The following is a 7053-nucleotide window of genomic DNA, read 5'->3' as shown; positions in this document are numbered from 1 at the left end:
TGTATGGTGTTTAAGACTGTATTTTTTGTTTACCTTGCCTTCATTTTCATCAGTTCTCTATACATGTTCGGCAAGGTATAACATTCTTTTTAGAAGTGATTTACCAAAGCTTTTTTGGTCAGATTGGAAGAACATTTTCTGATACATCGAGGATCTTTCATAAATATCATTGAAAAAAATGTAATAAAGAAAGACTGCTTGTGACCTTTAGTTTGGCGAATGGAAGGAGGTATTAATTTTTCGACTAAAACATCTGCAAAGTTTAAAAGAGAATACGGGGCTGATCCTTTATTTACATCCTACAGACATTGTATTGGACTTGTTAATGTTTGACTACGACCGGACAGTGATGTCAGTGATTTAACTAATGATGGTCAGTAGACCTACATACACAGATATGTCGATACGACCCAGTGACCTGACTGTTCAGCTTAACGAACGTACTCCCCGGGATAACGACGTCTTCACGAAAGCCACGTGATTACTAGGTTTCATGATCAGACACGGAGCGGAGGTTAACGTGTAAATGGGCAGACAACATATTTCCAAAGTATTGTTTTCGTGAAGGTATTTCTTCATGTTGGAAGGCTCTTTTTACATAAGGTGGTAAACATCGCTGGCCCAAAACGGTACCAGACGCCGTTTCCACGTGTGTAGCGGTGTTTGATAATGACTATGTCTGACACGCCAGAAAGTCTTCTTGTGTTAAATTCCTAAAAAGGAAATATTGGCGTTACTGACCAAGTGTTTATTTCACGGCAGTCGATATATAGCAGTGTTAAACCTTAGTCATCCTACTGAACAGCAGTTTTGGAACCAATTATTTTATTTAACAGACTTTAAACAATTATCAAATCTGATTGTCAAAGCATGACATTGACCCGTTGGATTGTCTGATTTCGGTCAAAAGTTGCTTTAACAAAATGATGCGCATCATAATCAGTTCATCAAAATGATTCTTATGTCATCTGGTGAAATAGTAGCCGCTTCCTACTGACTCGGCTAGTGACAATTTCTCTTTAGCTCATTCGGTAGAGCGTGGGACTAGTTAACCGGAGGTCCCGGGTTCGACTCTTAGTGGAGGCATTGACAAAAAGTATGACCTCTGTTATACGTTTGGACTTGTAAGATATGACAAAAATACTCAGCGATACTTGCAAAGGAATCGCTATGACCCCTAGAAAACTCAGGACGAATTCTCTGATAAATACTAGCCGCTTCCTACCGACTCGGCTATATATATTAATATACCTTGGTATACCCCTGTGACACTTATTATATAGTCAGTTTTAAAAAAAATCATCACAAAGAGGAGAAGAGAAAAACAGACTTAAACGGTTACACATTCCTGTGTGCTACATGTAGAAATTCCCAAAGACTGTATAAAGCAAGTTGATTCAATATCACAACAGAAGCGAACCGAATACCAGTTTGAGATACCATTGTGTTGCTCACTGGACCATATACCATATTGACATCGTTTTGCAGAGTTTCCTACTCGCGATAGTGTCACTATCTCAAATAGAATCACGTTGCTCAATGTGACATAACACGCTTACAACACATGTGGACTTGCATTTTATTAACTTCACGTTGTAGCCGCGACAGTCAGGGTCCATACATGGAGTAGGCCCTCTTTCAATATATCTCTTTAATTCAACAAATGTCTTTTTTAACACAGATCTGGAACACGACAGCAACCCGACCTGCTGACAGATTATATAGAGTTACAACAACAAACACTTAGATCTAAAGCACACCAAGAGCCGTACCCAGGCCCATCTAGCCGAAGCCTTCCCTGGCCCGGCTCTCTCTCCAGATGCTCACATTCTCGAACCTCGAATCCCGACTCTCAACTACTAGCTCTGGACTACTTTTTTATTCTTAAATCGTCTCCAAGTTCTTTTTAACAATATGTACAACGTTAATTATTCATGATTCCGGTACCACCCATTGTACATATATTATTAGACACGTGCTAAATTTTTATCTAACTTCTTATCTAACTTTTCCCGTTCAAAACAACAATACTTTGATGTACCATATGGCAATGACAGCTACCCCTGTCTGGTTTGGGGAGTTCACACTCTCGTTCTTATCTCTATGTCATCCATGACGGACCTGGTCGGCACTAGATGGATAGCCCTGTAAGCACTATCTACAATTCAACAATCCCTCCGTTAATTAATGCACGGTGTTACCCAAATCGTTAGATTTGACCTTAGCTGTACTTTTGACCAAAGCACTGCTCTCTATTGATACAGTACCCACTGTCTTGCATGTTATAAGATGGTTCCATTCTCTCTCATTAACTGCAAATGTACCTCGTAAGAGGTGACTAAATTTGAGATCTTATATTTTCTCTTTTTTCTAAATAACTTTCTCCTTCCTTATGTCTCCCTTAGCGTTCGCTCCTGTGAGGAAGGCTTTTGGTTCTGTCTCCTGGCCGAGAAATACCAGAATCTGTAAAAATGGTATTTTGTACCCTGTTACACGCTCAGCAATTTCGGATTGGGACGACTGGTTCGCCCGTTTCAGTATAATGTGACCGGGGGGGGGGGGCTTGCTGGGTGTCATCTGCAGTATGTTTCAGTGAGGAAGCACTATAAAGTCGGCATCAGTTCCGCGCTATCACAAGGAGACACACACGTACATATCACAGCCTCCCAAAACACACACGCATACACTACACGCTTGCATCGTGCACACAAGGGAGGCCGTCCTTAAATGACCATAGCTGTTGATAGGGCGTTAAACAATACTAAAACAAACCAAACCAAACCTTATTGATATTTTGTTACATCAACACATTTGACTGATTCTGAACCCCAGAAAGATCTCTACGCATCAACATATGGTTGTTACAACTCCAACCGCATTTTATCCTCTACTCATTATTACCAACAGGTATAATTGACATGTATCTACTAAATGGTCTATGTAGGTAGGAATATGGCTACTGATTTTGCCACGACGGATCAAACAAACAGACGCAGTGCAGCAAAACGTAAAAAAATAAATAAATAAATCTATAATTAGACTTCTACTTTCAGGGTTAGGATTGGAAATTTAGGAAATCAACGTATCTCTTCTTAACAGTTTTTCGGTCATTAGAAAACCCGAAAAACGGCAATACTTATTTAAAACATTCAACATGCCGTCGAACCAAAAAAAGTTTTAATCTAAACTATTTCGGTAAAATTGTTTTATTTGGCATTTTATGAAAGGTTAAGTTGCGATATGACTATGCAACTTATGTAAAAAAACTAAAAAAGGGTTAAAAAAAAAAAAGATTTCTTGAGGGGGTTTGTGTAACCCTCTTTCGCATTACTCCGGCATTTTCTAACCCTTGGAAAGTAAGTTTTGAGGTGGAAAATATGAAGTCGCCCAATATATCGACTAGGTCTACCGAAACGACCAATTTCAAGACAAAATTTAACTCCTGAGGTGAAACAGCCATAACTTTTGTAAAAGTGCTGGTATAGCCTTAATATTTCACAGGCAGATTGTCTGATTATCTCTTTTGTAAATTCGAAAAGTAGAAGCCTGCATTTGGCCTATTCTTTGAAAAATCTTAATTTTCTAGGACCCTGTTTTGCCGTACTTTATGTTGCGAAATGCCTACCTCCAGAAAAATGGCATGAAGTCTGGAAAATAATGTCAAATGTAGATTGTCTTACATCATATTAAACAGAAATTCCAAAGCTTTCTTTCTGAAAAATCGGATTTCAAATATCCTTTTCATAACTTAAGTTATATGTAGATTTTTGAAATTGTCATTTTGCAACGTAACCCTGACCTTGACCTCCTATTTAAAAAAGTTAAATACGAAAAAATTGTTTTTTAATAAAAAAAAATCGGTATCATTCAATAGGGTTTGACAGTAGCTTCATATGAAACCAATAATTTTGTGACTCCGTGGCCGTTTCATGTCAATATAGTCCAACCATTGAATTGCGAATTTAAGGGTAAAAATTGTCATTTTTAAAATCAATTGTATCTCAAAAAATAAATCGTCTTTCTTTCTGTCATTTTTACCTGTTGTTAATGATCGAAAGACGAAAAAAATGGCACCTGGTAGACTTCTGGACTCCGCCTATTTCATATTTAAATTGCATTTGAAATTTCAGAAATCTGAAAAATACGTATTTTTTGTTTTCAGTAGAGCTTTTCTTTTTTTTGTTTAATACACTATTGAATAAAAAAACAAGTTTAGACAAGAAATTCGATGAAAAACTCTTTTTGATATTTTTTCATAAGCTTTAGAAAAAATGTTATGTTGAAATGTACCCCTAACCCTAGGCCTTATAACTTTTAATTTTCTCGGTCAACCTTCCTTTTAAATCACATATTCTGATAGTGTTGCATCCCGTCTGCAACATATCTGAACTGTTTAAATAAATTCCAAATAGTTTTTACGTTTTGCGAATTTTACCATTTTGTGTTTACCGTAAAAATTACTTTATGTTGAGAAGACCAATTGTCATTATGCAACATAAGGATAGGGTTAGGGTTAGGGTTGGCTTATGCTGTAAAAACTCAGGACACATATTGTGGTCATAATGCAACATAACCTACCACTAACCCTTATGTTGTGTTATGACCATATTGCCGTTTAGCAACATAAAGTCAGGGTTAGGGTTAGGGTTGGGGTTAGATTATGTTGCAAAATATCAGGACAAATATTTTGGTCATTTTGCAGCATAAGTTTATGTTGCATTATGACCAAAATATTTGTCCTGGTTTTTCTCAACATAAGCTAACCCTAACCCTAACCCTGGCTTATGTTGTGTTATGACCATATTGCCGTTTAGCAACATAAAGTCAGGGTTAGGGTTAGGGTTAGATTATGTTGCAAAATGTCAGGACAAATATTTTGGTCATTTTGCAGCATAAGTTTATGTTGCATTATGACCAAAATATTTGTCCTGGTTTTTCTCAACATAAGCTAACCCTAACCCTAACCCTGGCTTATGTTGTGTTATAACCATATTGCCGTTTAGCAACATAAAGTCAGGGTAAGGGTGAGGGTGNGCATCCCGTCTGCAACATATCTGAACTGTTTAAATAAATTCCAAATAGTTTTTACGTTTTGCGAATTTTACCATTTTGTGTTTACCGTAAAAATTACTTTATGTTGAGAAGACCAATTGTCATTATGCAACATAAGGATAGGGTTAGGGTTAGGGTCGGCCTATGCTGTAAAAACTCAGGACACATATTGTGGTCATAATGCAACATAACCTACCANAAACGGCAATATGGTCATAACACAACATAAGTCAGGGTTAGGGTTAGGGTTAGCTTATGTTGCGAAAAACCAACCAATATAAATGGACATATTTCATTAATTGTTCAATCTATACAACTGCTATACAAACTGTTTCCTTTGTTATAATTCACTGCTTATTTCTATATAAATAAATAATGGAAAAAAAATCCTTGCTTTTCCACGGTCATTTACCTTGCACATATTATGTTGTAAAATGCCAATACGTAGGGTTAACCTTACACATATTTTAATTTCATTACAGACGTTGTATTTGAGAGGATTGTGATGCATTTGGTAAGAAAAAAACAAGACAGACAAATTGCACGTTGGTATAACTGTTTTATTAAAACAAAATTCGATTATGTTGAAAACTTATATAGGGTCAGGGTTAACATAAAAAATCATATTCAGAGATCTACGACTCAGAAATTAGTTGTTTTGGTACAATGGCTGAAATTATCAATGATATTTCAAAAAAAGTAGCATAGTAACAAAAACAGTATTTGCCATTACCATAACATATAGTTATGTTGCAAAATGACCATTAGTCGTTATGCAACATAAGCTAACCCTAACCCTAACCACAATGCATCATAATATGGCAGAAAATGGTGGATGCGTTATTGTTAATAAATCGGCAACCTTGAAAGTAATCTAAGTGAGTTTTGAATAAAACCACTTATTTCATTGCATTGATATGTTACATATAGTTGTGTAATCCAAAATCCCTTCTGAGTGCAAAATATTTGCGCAATCAGTCAATAAAATAAAAAGTTATTGTCAAAAAACGAAAAGGTTTACTCCAATTCCAATAGGTCTGTAAACGACATACCTTCATTTACCAGTGTTTTATCTCATTGCAGAAGAGACAGCAGAAGAGACAGAACCCTAACCCAGAGACAAAACAGCTAATTGTGGTAAGTAATGATGTTGAATGGAATTGAAAATATATTGTTTTCGTTGAAATATACCAATAAATATTTAGTTTTTCGATTTCTCTTTTTCTTTTTGTAATGACTTGTAATAAACAGATGTTATAAAGCGTTTTCGTGGTTGAGTTTTTCTTATCATCCTGGATGTTGGACGTGGTTTTTTCTAGTATTTATCCTGTGGTTGTGTTTTTCATTTAATTCCAACATGTCCAGGATGGTATTCGCGTATTTTTGAAAGTATAGAAGACCACGTAAGTACCCTATTTGCCCCACTGTCCTATATATTGAAACCTATCCTATCAAATAACTGACTTTTAATTTGTGTATGCGACTTTACTCGAGAAAGAATTTTCAAAAAGCAAATCTAAATAGAAGAAGGTTTCAATATATACATACTTACATGTATACCTAGCTACGTATAAACATCAATGTACAAAGCGATATATACATGCATACGTACATATAAATATATATAAAAACATTCATAGAGAAACATTAAGATGCACAGATATACATTTAAGTACATACATACATACATGCATACACACACACACACACACACACACACACATAAAAAACTTGCATACGCAGGCACGGACGCACGCACGCACACACGCACGTACAAACACACTCACACACACACACACATACATAACATACATTATTCAGGATCACATATAGCTAAAACGTATGTACAAATAGCAACCTTAATGAAGAAACCTGTACAAATATATACGTAACGATACATACATGCGGACGGATATACATTCACATATATATATAAACATTCACATAAATATATAAACATTCATAGAGAAACATTAATATGCACAGATATACATTTAAGTA

This window comes from Mizuhopecten yessoensis, unplaced genomic scaffold (assembly GCF_002113885.1).
Source record: "Mizuhopecten yessoensis strain PY_sf001 unplaced genomic scaffold, ASM211388v2 scaffold11067, whole genome shotgun sequence".
Classification (NCBI taxonomy): Eukaryota; Metazoa; Mollusca; class Bivalvia; order Pectinida; family Pectinidae; genus Mizuhopecten; species Mizuhopecten yessoensis.
This window is presented reverse-complemented; position numbering follows the sequence as displayed.